The 16,138-nt window shown below is 43.1% G+C and overlaps 1 long non-coding RNA gene across 1 annotated transcript in view; it reads right to left on the bottom strand.

Moving 5' to 3' along the window:
* LOC138649206 (uncharacterized) overlaps window positions 1–14,323 on the bottom strand; it is a 247,935-nt gene extending 233,612 nt beyond the window's left edge. The window contains exon 1 of the long non-coding RNA XR_011315268.1: window positions 14,192–14,323. This is a non-coding gene — a long non-coding RNA (uncharacterized lncRNA). The remainder of the gene's footprint in view (window positions 1–14,191) is intronic.
* Window positions 14,324–16,138: the final 1,815 nt, after the last annotated feature.

Genomic DNA, 16,138 nt, shown 5'->3' with positions numbered 1-16,138 from the left:
TCACGGCTCTGCGTTATAAACTGTAGTGAAACACTTGGGGGTTCAAAGTTCTCACAACACATCTAGATGAGTTCCTTAGGGGGTCTAGTTTCCAATATGGGGTCACTTGTGGGGGGTTTCTACTGTTTAGGTACATTAGGGGCTCTGCAAACGCAATGTGACGCCTGCAGACCATTCCATCTAAGTCTGCATTCCAAATGGCGCTCCTTCCCTTCCGAGCCCTCCCATGCGCCCAAACGGTGGTTCCCCCCCACATATGGGGTATCAGCGCACTCAGGACAAATTGGACAACAACTTTTGGGGTCCAATTTCTCCTGTTACCCTAGGGAAAATACAAAACTGGGGGCTAAAAAATAATTTTTGTGGGAAAAAAATTTTGTTTTATTTTTATGGCTCTGCATTATAAACTTCTGTGAAGCCCTTGGTGGGTCAAAGTGCTCACCACACATCCAGATAAGTTCCTTAGGGGGTCTACTTTCCAAAATGGTGTCACTTGTGGGGGGTTTCAATGTTTAGGCACATCAGTGGCTCTCCAAACGCAACATGGCGTCCCATCTCAATTCCTGTCAATTTTGCATTGAAAAGTCAAACGGCGCTCCTTCCCTTCCGAGCTCTCCCATGCGCCCAAACAGTGGTTTACTGCCACATATGGGGTATCAGCGTACTCAGGACAAATTGGACAACAACTTTTGAGGTCCAATTTCTTCTCTTACCCTTGGAAAAATAAAAAATAGGGGGCAAAAATATAATTTTTGTGAAAAAATATGATTTTTTATTTTTACGGTTCTGCATTATAAACTTCTGTGAAGCACTTGGTGGGTCAAAGTGCTCACCACACATCCAGATAAGTTCCTTAGGGGGTCTACTTTCCAAAATGGTGTCACTTGTGGGGGGTTTCAATGTTTAGGCACATCAGGGGCTCTCCAAACGCAACATGGCGTCCCATCTCAATTCCTGTCAATTTTGCATTGAAAAGTCAAACGGCGCTCCTTCCCCTCCGAGCTCTCCCATGCGCCCAAACAGTGGTTTACTGCCACATATGGGGTATCAGCGTACTCAGGACAAACTGGACAACAACTTTTGGGGTCCATTTTCTCCTGTTACCCTTGGTAAAATAAAACAAATTGGAGCTGAAGTAAATTTTTTGTGTAAAAAAGTTAAATGTTCATTTTTATTTAAACATTCCAAAAATTCCTATTAAACACCTGAAGGGTTAATAAACTTCTTGAATGTGGTTTTGAGCACCTTGAGGGGTGCAGTTTTTAGAATGGTGTCACACTTGGGAATTTTCTATCATATAGACCCCTCAAAATGACTTCAAATGAGATGTGGTCCCTAAAAAAAAATGGTGTTGTAAAAATGAGAAATTGCTGGTCAACTTTTAACCCTTATAACTCCCTAACAAAAAAAAAATTTGGTTCCAAAATTATGCTGATGTAAAGGAGACATGTGGGAAATGTTACTTATTAAGTATTTTGTGTGACATATCTCTGTGATTTAATTGCATAAAAATTCAAAGTTTGAAAATTGCGAAATTTTCAAAATTTTCGCCAAATTTCCATTTTTTTCACAAATAAACGCAGGTACTATCAAAGAAATTTTACCACTATCATGAAGTACAATATGTCACGAGAAAACAATGTCAGAATCACCAGGATCCGTTGAAGCGTTTCGGAGTTATAACCTCATAAAGGGACAGTGGTCAGAATTGTAAAAATTGGCCTGGTCATTGACGTGCAAACCACCCTTGGGGGTAAAGGGGTTAATGCTTCCTCCACTGCTTTCAGTTCTCAAATTTGAGGAGCTGGAGCTGATGTTTAGGGGCCACAACCCCTGGAAGTAAGATCATTCTACTACTGCACCCCAGCCTCTCTGACTGGCGTCCGAATGGAGTATCTTCAGGGGAAGCTGATCCCAGCTGATTCCCCGCTGAATGTTTTGGTAATCTAGGTACCACAACAGGGATGATTTCACATGACCGGGAAGTGGAATTCTCTTGGTCAGTGAGCCCTGATGTCTTCTTGAATATAAAAGAACGTGAGATTGTAGGACCCATGTATGAGCTTGAGCCCAGGATACCGCCTGGATACATGCAGTCAGGGATCCGAGGACGGACATTGAATCCCTTAAGGTGGGTGACCTCTGGTCCCTGAATCTGGAGATTTTCTTGACAAGCTTGAGATGATGATCCCTGGGTAAGAAGGATGTCCTCATCTCTGAATCTAGAAGGATTCCTAGAAACGTCTTCTTTGTGGAAGGATGAAGATCCGATTTTTCTAAATTTGGGATCCAGACTAGGGATTTAAGGATTTCCAGGGTCTTCGCCATATCTAGGTTTAGAAAAGGGATAGATTGTGCAACTAAGAAAGTTGACTAGATACGGGATAATTGACACTCCCTGGTGTCTGATGAAGATCACTGCTTCCGCCATGATCTTGGTAAACACCCGCAGTGCTGATGAGATGCCGAAGGGTAGGATGTTAATCTGGAAATGGCTGGCCCGATGACCGTGGGAAACTGCAAATCTGAGGAACTTTCTGTGGCCCAGATGGATTGGCACATGATAGTATGGATTTCTCAGATCCAGTGTCGCCATTACCCAATTCTGTCCGATGAGCGGGATTGCTGACCTGATTGATTCCATTTTGAATCATCTGTATGTGACTACCTGATTTAAGGGTTTCAGATTTATGACAACGTGATGTTTTCCCGAGGGTTTAGTTATAAAAAACAGATGAGAATAATGGCCTCTGCCTATCTCCTGCCTTGGAACTTGAGAGATCACCTCCATCTGAAGGAGATCCTGCAAACCTGACAGCAGGGATTCTTGGAGATGTGGAAACTGCAGGGAGGTAACCCTTAGGCATTGAGGGGGGGACTCTCAAATTCTAGCCTCAGAGCATCCCGTATGGTGTGGAGAACCCAATGGTTTGTGGGGATGGATTGCCACTGGGTGAGGAACTGCGAGAGTCGACCCCCAGCTGGAGAGCAGTCATTGTCCGGGGTTTGTTGGTGATGGGGCACCAGAATGTTCTTGCCCTTGCCACCCTTGTGGTAACTCCACCATCCTGTTTTCCCCTTCCCCTTTAACTCCCTCTGTGAGGGATGGTCCCGGGGGTGCGAAAAAAAAACAAACACTTTCTAGAACTTTTCTGCTCGGGAAGGGATTTCTTTTTGTCCATAGCGTTATCTAGGATTTCATCCAGGACTGGGCCGAACACATAGTGGCCCTAAAAGGGAATAGCGCACACTTTTGATTTGGAAGTAAAGTTGCCCCTCCCAAGACTTTAGCCATAGTGCTCTCCTGGAGGAATTGGAGAGGACAGCAGATCTTGCCGCCACTCGGACAGGCTCAGCAGAGGCATCAGCCAGGAACCCCATTGTCTTCTGTGGGAGGGGAAGGGAGTCCAGTATCTCCTCTCTAGAAGTACCTTGAGTAAGGTGAGTTTCCAACGTGCGCAGCCAGAGGAATAAAGATCTGGCGACACATATTGAGGCCACATACATTCGTTTTAAGCAGATTGGTGAAGGTGTCCCAGGATTTCCTTAACAAGCTCTCGATTTTCCAGTTCATAAGATCTTTCAGCTGGGTGGAATCCTCAAAGGGAAGAGCCGTCTTTTTGGCTACCCTATAAACCTGCACATCCACCTTAGGGATTTCCCATTAGGAAATATCCCCATCCAGGGGGAAATTATTATTTAGCTCCGAAGGGACACTAAGACCTTTTTCAGGGAGGCCCCACTCATGAAGGATAAGGTTCTGTACATTCTCATGTATAGGAAACCCCTTCTGATTTTTGGTTTTCAGCCTCCCAAACATCTCGTCTTGTACAGAGTCTTTTACTTCCTCCTCCTAAACCCCCATGGTGGCTCTCACCATACCAATCAGTTCTTCCATATCTTCGGAAGAAAAGTAATATTTCTTATTTTCTGATTTAGGGGTGGAAGTGGAACCCTCATTCTCCCAAAAGTCTTCAGAACCCAAGGTACAGATTTCGCCCGAGTCTGAGTCAGATTCCACAGGTGTCATCCTTCTTTTTTGGGGGAAAAGGGGCTGTGGTACTGTACAGGGGCCTGGGAAAAGGTAGCAATAGAGGATTGGACCTCCTGTTTTATGAGGGTCTTGATGCTATCCAGGAGGGAAGGATGCTCCGTACATAACACATCATCCGTGCACGGCTGGCAAAGCTTTTTCTTATGTGTGGGAGGGAACCTGGAGACGCATATACCTCATCTTATCCTTCTTAAAAGGCAGAGACCTTTTCTCCCTAACAAGAAAGAGAGAAGGTATGCTACGTATCCCCTGGGCTACAAGTACCTGGATAGCAGGGAACCATCACCCACTACTCACAGTAGGAGGGGGAACGCTGGGTTCTGCAGATGCTTAAAGGGAGGGTCTGTCGCCGTCCATGTCAGTGTGTCCGCAGTCACAGGGGAACATAGACAGTGGGTCTTACCTGGCGACATCCTCAACCAGGATTTTAAGCAAAACTGAAGTCCCAGCATCATTCTGTGCTCCTCTCCCCCCTCATTCAATGGGGGGAGCGACCAAGAGTATGCCCCACATGGCCGCTGAATTCGAGGATCCGGCAACTGTCAGCGTGTGCGTTCCAGTGGGGAATGCACAGGAAGTGAACAGGAAGTTTGCGCTAACGTCACTTTGGGTGCGCGCAAACCCATGCGGCAAGGGTAGGAGGATGCCAGGGAGCTACAGTAGGATCCTGGCCGCACATCACTGCCCCACTTTACCCCACGAGGGAGCGGAGGGGCAGGAAGGTCCCGAGTCGCATGGTACACATGGAGACGGGAGCAGCCACCGGAGGAGAGCGGAGCCCCCGACCTCAGCTGCCTGGCCTTAAAAGTAACGTGGGGTGCTCTAGATCGCCGGCCAAGGCAGCACCATCGAAAAACCTCTTCATGCCCCATAGGGGACAGGAAAAACACTGAGGGTTGTAGGAAGGGGAGGGGTATTTAACATCTTCTGTTTCCTGTCCCCCATTAGGGCGGGGAGACATCCTCCGATGCTGCTGTCGTGGAAGGTGACTGGAGAACTAGGCATCGGTGTCAGCAGGCTTCCCTACCACAAGGGCATGGTCACAGTCATAGGGTGTGATTGTTACACCCCTGATTTTTATCTGACGTCATAGGGTGTGATTGTTACACCCCTGATTTTTATCTGACACCAGGAGAAGGGAAGAGAAGACCATTGCAAAACTCTGCAGCTAATATTCCTGATGTCTGTGTAGCAAGAAATTGCAATAGTTCAGGAAATTATCACAGGTTTAACATAAAAATAACTTAAAATATTATTTTTATTTAGCATACATTGCCTTGTGAAAGTATTCGGCTCCCTGGAAATTTTCAACCTTTTCCCACATATCATGCTTCAAACAAAAATATACCAAATGTAAATTTTTGGTGAACAATCAACAACAAGTGGAACACAATGGTTAAGTTGAACTAAATTTATTGGTTATTTTAAATTTTTGTGGAAATTCAAAAACTGAAAAGTGGGGCGTGCAATATTATTCGGCCCCTTTACTTTCAGTGCAGCAAACTCACTCCATAAGTTCACTGTGTAAAGTCTTGTCTAAAGTCCACTTTAAGGGAGGATATTAGCGAAGGGAATGAGGATGTCGAGTCCATATGGGTCAAAATAGATGGAGGGAAAAATGGTAACAAAATTCTCATTGGGGTCTGTTACAAACCCCCAAATATAACAGAAATCATGGAAAGTCTATTTCTAAAGCAGATAGATGAAGCTGCAACCCATAATGAGGTCCTGGTTATGGGGGACTTTAACTACCCGGATATTAACTGGGAAACAGAAACCTGTGAAACCCATAAAGGCAACAGGTTTCTGCTAATAACCAAGAAAAATTATCTTTCACAATTGGTGCAGAATCCAACCAGAGGAGCAGCAATTTTAGACCTAGGCTGGGTTCCCATTGCGTTATGGGACCGCGTTTAACGGACAGCGTTGCACGGCGAAATTAACGCCGTGCAACGCGTCCGTTAACGCGCCCATTGAAGGCAATGGGAACGCGCTTCACTAGCGTGTGCCATGTTCGGCACGCGCTAGCGACGCGCCGGTGATGCCTGGCGCGCCGCGGACGCTGCTTGCAGCGTCCGAGGCGCGCCCGCGGTTTGTTCCCCGCTCTCGCAGATCGGGGATCTGCGAGAGCGGGGACGTTACCGCGACCCCGACCGCAGCCCCATAGAAAACATTGCGTTAGCGCAATCCGCTAGCGCTAAACGGATTGCACTAACGCAATGTGACCCTAGCCTAATACTATCTAATAGACCTGACAGAATAACAAATCTGCAGGTGGTCGGGCATCTAGGAAATAGCGACCACAATATTGTACAGTTTCACCTGTCTTTCACTAGGGGGACTTGTCAGGGAGTCACAAAAACACTGAACTTTAGGAAGGCAAAGTTTGACCAGCTTAGAGATGCCCTTAATCTGGTAGACTGGGACAATATCCTCAGAAATAAGAATACAGATAATAAATGGGAAATGTTTAAGAACATCCTAAATAGGCAGTGTAAGCGGTTTATACCTTGTGGGAATAAAAGGACTAGAAATAGGAAAAACCCAATGTGGCTAAACAAAGAAGTAAGACAGGCAATTAACAGTAAAAATAAAGCATTTGCACTACTAAAGCAGGATGGCACCATTGAAGCTCTAAAAAAAACTATAGGGAGAAAAATACTTTATCTAAAAAACTGATTAAAGCTGCCAAAAAGGAAACAGAGAAACACATTGCTAAGGAGAGTAAAACTAATCCCAAACTGTTCTTCAACTATATCAATAGTAAAAGAATAAAAACTGAAAATGTAGGCCCCTTAAAAAATAGTGAGGAAAGAATGGTTGTAGATGACGAGGAAAAAGCTAACATATTAAACACCTTCTTCTCCACGGTATTCACGGTGGAAAATGAAATGCTAGGTGAAATCCCAAGAAACAATGAAAACCCTATATTAAGGGTCACCAATCTAACCCAAGGAGATGTGCGAAACCGGCTAAATAAGATTAAAATAGATAAATCTCCGGGTCCGGATGGCATACACCCACGAGTACTAAGAGAACTAAGTAATGTAATAGATAAACCATTATTTCTTATTTTTAGGGACTCTATAGCGACGGGGTCTGTTCCACAGGACTGGCGCATAGCAAATGTGGTGCCAATATTCAAAAAGGGCTCTAAAAGTGAACCTGGAAATTATAGGCCAGTAAGTCTAACCTCTATTGTTGGTAAAATATTTGAAGGGTTTCTGAGGGATGTTATTCTGGATTATCTCAATGAGAATAACTGTTTAACTCCATATCAGCATGGGTTTATGAGAAATCGCTTCTGTCAAACCAATCTAATCAGTTTTTATGAAGAGGTAAGCTATAGGCTGGACCACGGTGAGTCATTGGACGTGGTGTATCTCGATTTTTCCAAAGCGTTTGATACCGTGCCGCACAAGAGGTTGGTACACAAAATGAGAATGCTTGGTCTGGGAGAAAATGAGTGTAAATGGGTTAGTAACTGGCTTAGTGATAGAAAGCAGAGGGTGGTTATAAATGGTATAGTCTCTAACTGGGTCGCTGTGACCAGTGGGGTACCGCAGGGGTCGGTATTGGGACCTGTTCTCTTCAACATATTCATTAATGATCTGGTAGAAGGTTTACACAGTAAAATATCGATATTTGCAGATGATACAAAACTATGTAAAGCAGTTAATACAAGAGAAGATAGTATTCTGCTACAGATGGATCTGGATAAGTTGGAAACTTGGGCTGAAAGGTGGCAGATGAGGTTTAATAATGATAAATGTAAGGTTATACACATGGGAAGAAGGAATCAGTATCACCATTACACACTGAACGGGAAACCACTGGGAAAATCTGACAGGGAGAAGGACTTGGGGATCCTAGTTAATGATAAACTTACCTGGAGCAGCCAGTGCAAGGCAGCAGCTGCCAAGGCAAACAGGATCATGGAGTGCATTAAAAGAGGTCTGGATACACATGATGAGAGCATTATACTGCCTCTGTACAAATCCCTAGTTAGACCGCACATGGAGTACTGTGTCTAGTTTTGGGCACCGGTGTTCAGGAAGGATATAATGGAACTAGAGAGAGTACAAAGGAGGGCAACAAAATTAATAAAGGGGATGGGAGAACTACAATACCCAGATAGATTAGCGAAATTAGGATTATTTAGTCTAGAAAAAAGACGACTGAGGGGCGATCTAATAACCATGTATAAGTATATAAGGGGACAATACAAATATCTCGCTGAGGATCTGTTTATACCAAGGAAGGTGACAGGCACAAGGGGGCATTCTTTGCGTCTGGAAGAGAGAAGGTTTTTCCACCAACATAGAAGAGGATTCTTTACTGTTAGGGCAGTGAGAATCTGGAATTGCTTGCCTGAGGAGGTGGTGATGGCGAACTCAGTCGAGGGGTTCAAGAGAGGCCTGGATGTCTTCCTGGAGCAGAACAATATTGTATCTTACAATTATTAGGTTCTGTAGAAGGATGTGGATCTGGGGATTTATTATGATGGAATATAGGCTGAACTGGATGGACAAATGTCTTTTTTCGGCCTTACTAACTATGTTACTATGTTACTGTGGATCTCTGAATGATCCAATGTTGACCTAAATGCCTAATACTGTTGTGGAGAAGTTTAAAGCTGGATTTGGATACAAAATGATTTCCAAAACTTTAAACATCCCAAGGAGTACTGTGCAAGTGATCATATTGAAATGGAAGGAATATCACACCACTGCAAACCTACCAAGACTCAGCCGTCTCTCTAAACTTTCAACTCAAACAAGGAGAAGACTGATCAGAGATGCGGCCAAGAGGCCCATGATTACTCTGGACGAACTACAGAGATCTACAGCTGAGGTGGGACAGTCTGTCCATAGGACAACAATCAGTCGTACACTGCACAAATCTGGCCTTTATGGATGAATGGCAAGAAGAAAGCCATTTATCAAAGATATCGATAAAAAGTGTTGTTTAAAGTTTACAACAAGCCACCTGGGAGACACACCAAACATGTGGAAGAAGGTGCTCTGGTCACATGAAACCAAAATTGAACTTTTTGGCAACAATGCCAAACGATATGTTTGGCGTAAAGGCAACACAGATCATCACCCTGAACACACCATACCCACTGTCAAACATGGTGGTGGCAGCATCATAGGCCTGCTTTTCTTAGCAGGGACAGGCAAGATGGGTAAAATTGATGGGAAGATGGATGGAGCCAAATACAGGACCATTCTTGAAGAAAACCTGTTGGAGTCTGCAAAAGACCTGAGACTGGGACGGAGATTTGTCTTCCAAGACAATGATCCCAAACATAAAGCAAAATCTACAATGGAATGGTTCACAAATAAACGTATCCAGGTGTTAGAATGGCCAAGTCAAAGTCCAGACCTCAATCCAATCGAGAATCTGTGGAAAGAGCTGAAAACTGCTGTTCACAAATGATCTCCATCAAACCTCACTGAGCTCGAGCTGTTTGCCAAGGAAGAACGGGCAAGAATTTCAGTCTCTCGATGTACAAAACTGATAGAGACAGACCCCAAGGGACTTGTAATCGCAGCAAAAGGTGGCGCAACAAAGTATTAAGTTAAAGGGGCCGAATAATATTGCACGCCCCACTTTTCAGTTTTTGAATTTCCACAAAAATTTAAAAATAACCAATAAATTTCGTTCAACTTTACATTTGTGTTCCACTTGTTGTTGATTCTTCATCTAAAATTTACATTTGGTATCTTTATGTTTGAAGCATGATATGTGGGAAAAGGTTGAAAAGTTCCAGGGAGCCAAATACTTTCACATGGCACTGTACATTAAAATTAGAGAATACACACAAAACAACAAACCCAAACCCGAAATAAAAAATAGGGTAACTCTCTATTTGATATAATGGTACAATTTAATTGCGAATGTACCCTCTATCCCTCCTCCCTTTTTTTCCCTTTTGGGTATCAAAGGCTAATATTCCCTAGATATACCTAAATAATTGACAACCTTACAGCCGAGTTGGCACACTAAATTGTCAGCGACAGTGGCACCCCCGCTCCATGACAGCTATAACTTGGTAAACCTAGGTCACCCTAATGATATGACTGAACATTCAGGGTCTAAGCAATTAAAAAAAAAAAGTGCTTAATACCCAAAATACCTATGAAAGAATAACCCTCTAAAAAAAAGACAGTGACATTGTGCAGATAAAAAAAAAGTATCTTCTATCTAGGGGTAAATCCCCCCCAAAATTAAAAAAATTAGCCTTATGTTCTTTTGTCTGCCTTAGCGATAATGGCATTCCCGCTGCTCGATTATTCTCCCTCGGTAACTCTAAGTTACTCCCACGAGTTTAAAGGGAATCTATCACCCCATTTTTTGCCTATAAGCTTCAGCCACTGCCATCAGGGGCTTATCTACAGCATTCTGTAATGCTGTAGATAAGCCCCCGATGTAACCTGAAAGATAAGAAAAACAAGTTAGATTATACTCACCCAGGGGCGGTCCGGTCCGATGGGCGTCGCGGTCTGGTCCAGTGCTTCCCATCTTCATACGATGTCGTCGTCTTCTTTGCTTCCTGTCGCGGCTTCTGCGCAGGCGTACTTTATCTGCCCTGTTGAGGGCATAGTACTGCAGTGTGCAGGCGCCGGGAAAGGTCATAGAGGCCCAGCGCCTGTGCACTGCAGTACTTTGCTCTGCCCCCAACAGGGCTCATAAAGTACGCCTGCGCAGGAGCCGCGACAGGAAGCAAAGAAGAGGATGACATCGTATGAAGATGGGAAGCGCTGGACCCGGACCGAGACGCCCATCGGACCGGACCGCCCCTGGGTGAGTATAATCTAACTTAATTTTCTTATCTTTCAGGTTACATCGGGGGGCCTTATCTACAGCATTACAGAATGCTGTAGATAAGCCCCTGATGGCGGTGGCCTTAGCTTATATGTGAAAAATGGGGTGACAGATTCTCTTTAACTGGACAGAGGGGAGCCAGAAGAGCGCAATATCTGATTTCTCCTACTCCTGCACTGTTTAGAAGCACTTCACCTTCATATTAAACAGTGCTGTCATGAAGTTACTGCGACAGTGTCAAGCCAGAAGACCGCAGCGTCTGATTGCTCCTACTCCGGTGCTGAGAAGCAGTTCATTTTAAATGTGCTTATTTCTTCTGGCAGAACAGGGGTTAATCGGCCATGTTGGGCTCCGTTACTAATCCTCTTCAGAGCTAGTATTTGCTGCATGGCTATCGGTGGGAGAGGAGAACATATGAGAAGGAGAGTTGAAGGAGTTATTAGTGACTGTTGCTTGGTTTCTATGTGTGGTAATTCCCTACACTTCTCTGTGTTTGTTTATTCCCCTACCTGTATGCCCCGGTACATTTCTCTGTTACATGTGAGTGAATATTTTGTATGCCTGGAGTTTTCTGTTAACCCTTGTCCGTGTTGCTGTGTTTGCCAGGTTGGTGTACTACGGTGCACAGTAGCGCCCCATCTTACCTGGGAGGTGGAGGAGAACAGACGGAAGGCTAAATTAGGAGATAAGGCAAGGGCGGAGGCCCGGCACCTTCGCCATCTGAAGTATCCCAGGGAGCAGAGCGAGCTAGTGTTAGTAACAGGGAAGGAGCCCCTGGTCTAGGGTCACCAAACAGCTGTGTCGTGACAAGTGCAAGTTTCTTTTAGCACTTCAGGGGTTAATCTGCTCTATGAGAGCTCTTGGAAGCTTTCCTGCAATCAGGCTCTCATCTGCTCACTGTTAGCCACTCCAATCTCTTATATAATCTGTGCCCTGGCTAGCACTCATTGCCAAAGCTAGCTTATGCTGCATGATTAGGAGATGGTGGTTTGTGGTTGTTGTTTAAGGCATTTGGTGGATTTATCTGAGACTGTTGCTAGGTTTTCAGTGTGTTCTAATTCCCCTCCTTCTCCTACTTTGGTTTTACCCTATCCTCCACTCCCCGGTGTTCACCTCTGTTTTTTTGTGTGAGTATATTTGTATGATGGGTATTTTCCTTTATCCCTGTTTATATTACCTTGTTAGGCTGGGTGATGTATTATGGTACACTACTACTCCCCTCTTCCCTGGGTGGGGGAAGGGTACAGACTGAGGAGGGATTCAAGAGCTAAGGCAACGTACGTGGCCCCGGCGTCTTCACCATCTGAAGTAATCCAGGGAACAGGCGAGCTAAGGCGTTCCTAGCATTAGGGACGGGGAAGGAGCCCCTGGTCCTGGGATACCTGACAACAGAGTAACAATAGTTACTCTGTTATATATATTGGAGTAGTCAAATATAAGTCATATTAGAAGGCATAATTGATAAGGCTATTGCTAGAAAGGTACTTATCTTTGTGATATCATTACTAGTGCTCAAATAGCTAAAAAAATAAAGTAGCACTCTGTAGCGCTATAGCATGCAAACATGAAATATATGAAATTTGAATTTTATTACTGCTGTAGAAAATATGAAAAATGAATACTTTTTTGCATAAATTTGCCAATTAATGAGTACCCGGCAGCCGTGATAAGGCTATTCTCGTTGCTGGGACCTATCCTATTTGAAACTCCTCTCATGGGATGATAGACTACATTTATCTCAGCTGCCGAGTACACATTAATTGGCTAATTTATTTGCTAAGTATTTTAGATTTTTCAGATTTTGTAGAGCTGTAATTGCCATATATTTCATGTCTGCATGCTATACGCTATAGAGTGCTACTTTATTTTGTGAATTATACTGTATATGGGGATATGGTCAGTCTTTTGATATTTGTATACATAGATTCCATGACTGAGCACTCCATCCCTCAGCTTCTGGCGGTTTTAATTACAGCGATGATAATGTATGTAAAGCGCTGCGGAATATGATAGAGCTATATAAGAAAAGCATAATAAATAATAAATTAAATAAATTACTGCAGGATATTCCCGTACCTTCCCATATAAATGTAGGCTATCAGCCCATGAGAGCAGTCTCAAATAGGATAGGTCCCAGCAACGAGAATTGCCTTATCGCAGCTGCCCGGTACACATGAATTGTCCAATTTATGCACTAAGCATTCTCAATTTTTCATATTTTCTAGAGCAGTAATGCTAAATGATGAATCTTTTTTATCCTTTAGAGAGATAAGCCACCGTCAGGGATGTCTTGCAGCTGCTCATACTGAACATGCATATGTATTGGGACTCAAGGGGACTCACTGTTATCCCAGCCAGTATCCATACTACAGTAATTGAAGGTTGAAGTGTTCATATTAGGGTAGTACACTGTATCTTCATAGATGAGGTTCCTTGTAGGGTTAGGGTTAGAAAGGTTCAAATCTCCAAATCTCCCTTTGGTTGTATCTCCATTCATAGATAAACGGAATTCGAATTCAATATAAGGGATCATGATTATCATAGCAGAAATCTAGGACAGATCTGTGGGCATCCCGCTTAGGATAAGAGGGTTGTTCACTACTGCTGCCACTCCGTCAGTCTTCTGACATGATCCGGAGGGAAAATTAATTTGTCTGCTTTAGTCAAAATGTGACAGCCCAACTTTCTTTGTTAAGTTTCAGGCAGCAAAAAAACCTGTGTCTGTTGGTGTGTCCTATGGTCATATTCTCTTCAGCTCTTTCTGAAAACAACTGATGGATATGTTATAATTTATCGCCTGATAACGTCTTTGTATGAGGCTTGCAAAAAATGACCTTTGACTGAAATGAACAAGTGATAAAATCAGAGAACATCAAAGTATTGTGTGATCATGAGGGAGAACAGTGGTGAGGTTCAGGGCCGGCTCCAGGTTTTTGAGGGCCCCGGGCGAAAGAGTCTCAGTGCCCCCCCCCCTTAGAACATACCATGATTCATGATGCACAGATACAGCAGATAAATATAGGTATAGTACAATGCTAGATTTAACTTCTTACATGAGTGATAGCTATTGTAAATTCAACAATATCATACAGCAGAGGGGCTTTATATAAGTCAACCCCTTATATTCCAATTATGCGAGAGTGATGCGTGAGCCTTGCATTACATCACCTGAAACGCCCATATTTCTATACAGCTGCACACTCCTGTCCACAGAATGGGCGGCTGTGCAGAGTGAAACGATGCGAGGTTCTCGCAAGCGGAACTCCGACCTAATATATAGTAATGATTGGTCACTTAGTCACTTACTAGTCCACGTGTGTGTTCTGGAAAATAAGTCCTGATAGTGGCGTTTCTGCACTGTGTCACTCTTGGATTAGGTGACATGTAGATCCTGTGCTTTAGCAGATGGCTAACTCTGGTGATCTAAGGTCCACAGGTCTCAGGTTATCAGTACCTGTAATATTAGAGACAAATCAACATTATAGAATACTTTTGGGTTTTCAATGGCTGTAAGCCATAATCATCTACATTAACAGAAATAAACACTTGAAATAGATCACCATGTTTATAATGACTATATAATATGGAGTTTCATTTTTTATATTGAGGAACAGAAATAAATTAACTTTGATGATATTCTAATTTTGTGAACAGCACCTGTATGCATACAACTTGATGAATAGGCCGCATTTTGTTTGTTTAGTATAATACACCCCATAGTCCTCCATATATTATAAAGTTCACCACAGTCCTCCATATAGTATAATACACTCCTCAGTCCTACATATAGTATAATACACTCCTGAGTCCTCCATATAGTATAATACACTTCTCAGTCCTCCATATAGTATAATACACCCCATAGTCCTCCATATATTATAAAGTTCACCACAGTCCTCCATATAGTATAATACACTCCTCAGTCCTACATATAGTCTAATACACTCCTGAGTTCTCCATATAGTATAATACACTTCTCAATCCTCCATATAGTATAATACACCCCATAGTCCTCCATATATTATAAAGTTCACCACAGTCCTCCATATAGTATAATACACTCCTCAGTCCTACATATAGTCTAATACACTCCTGAGTCCTCCATATCGTATAATACACTTCTCAGTCCTCCATATAGTATAATACACCCCATAGTCCTCCATATATTATAAAGATCACCACAGTCCTCCATATAGTATAATACACTCTTCAGTCCTCCATATAGTCTAATACACTCCTGAGTCCTCCATATAGTATAATACACTTCTCAGTCCTCCATATAGTATAATACACCCCATAGTCCTCCATATATTATAAAGTTCACCACATTCCTCCATATAGTATAATACACTCCTCAGTCCTACATATAGTCTAATACACTCCTGAGTCCTCCATATAGTATAATACACTTCTCAGTCTTCCATATAGTATAATACACTCCTCAGTCCTACATATAGTCTAATACACTCTTCAGTCCTCCATATAGTCTAATACACTCCTGAGTCCTCCATATAGTATAATACACTTCTCAGTCCTCCATATAGTATAATACACCCCATAGTCCTCCATATATTATAAAGTTCACCACATTCCTCCATATAGTATAATACACTCCTCAGTCCTACATATAGTCTAATACACTCCTGAGTCCTCCATATAGTATAATACACTTCTCAGTCTTCCATATAGTATAATACACTCCTCAGTCCTACATATAGTCTAATACACTCCTGAGTCCTCCACATAGTGTAATACACTTCTCAGTCCTCCATATAGTATAATACACTTCTCAGTCCTCCATATAGTATAATACACCCCATAGTCCTCCATATATTATAAAGTTCACCACAGTCCTCCATATAGTATAATACACTCCTCAGTCCTACATATAGTCTAATACACTCCTGGGTCCTCCATATAGTATAATATACTATATGGAGGACCCAGGAGTGTATTATACTATATTATTATACTGTATTATTACTATATGTAATACACTCCTCAGTCCTCCATATAGTATAATACACTCCTCAGTTCTACATACACGGTGGCGCAGTGGTTAGCACAGCAGCCTTGCAGCGCTGGGGTCCTGGGTTCTAATCCCACCTAGGACAACATCTGCAAAGAGTTTGTATGTTCTCTCCGTGTTTGCGTGGGTTTCCTCTGGGCACTCCGGTTTCCTCCCACATTCCAAAGACATACTGATAGGGATTCTAGATTGTGAGCCCCATCGGGGACAGTGATGATAATGTG

The sequence above is a fragment of the Ranitomeya imitator genome, chromosome 9 (assembly GCF_032444005.1).
Source record: "Ranitomeya imitator isolate aRanImi1 chromosome 9, aRanImi1.pri, whole genome shotgun sequence".
NCBI lineage: Eukaryota > Metazoa > Chordata > Amphibia > Anura > Dendrobatidae > Ranitomeya > Ranitomeya imitator.
This window is presented reverse-complemented; position numbering and strand designations above follow the sequence as displayed.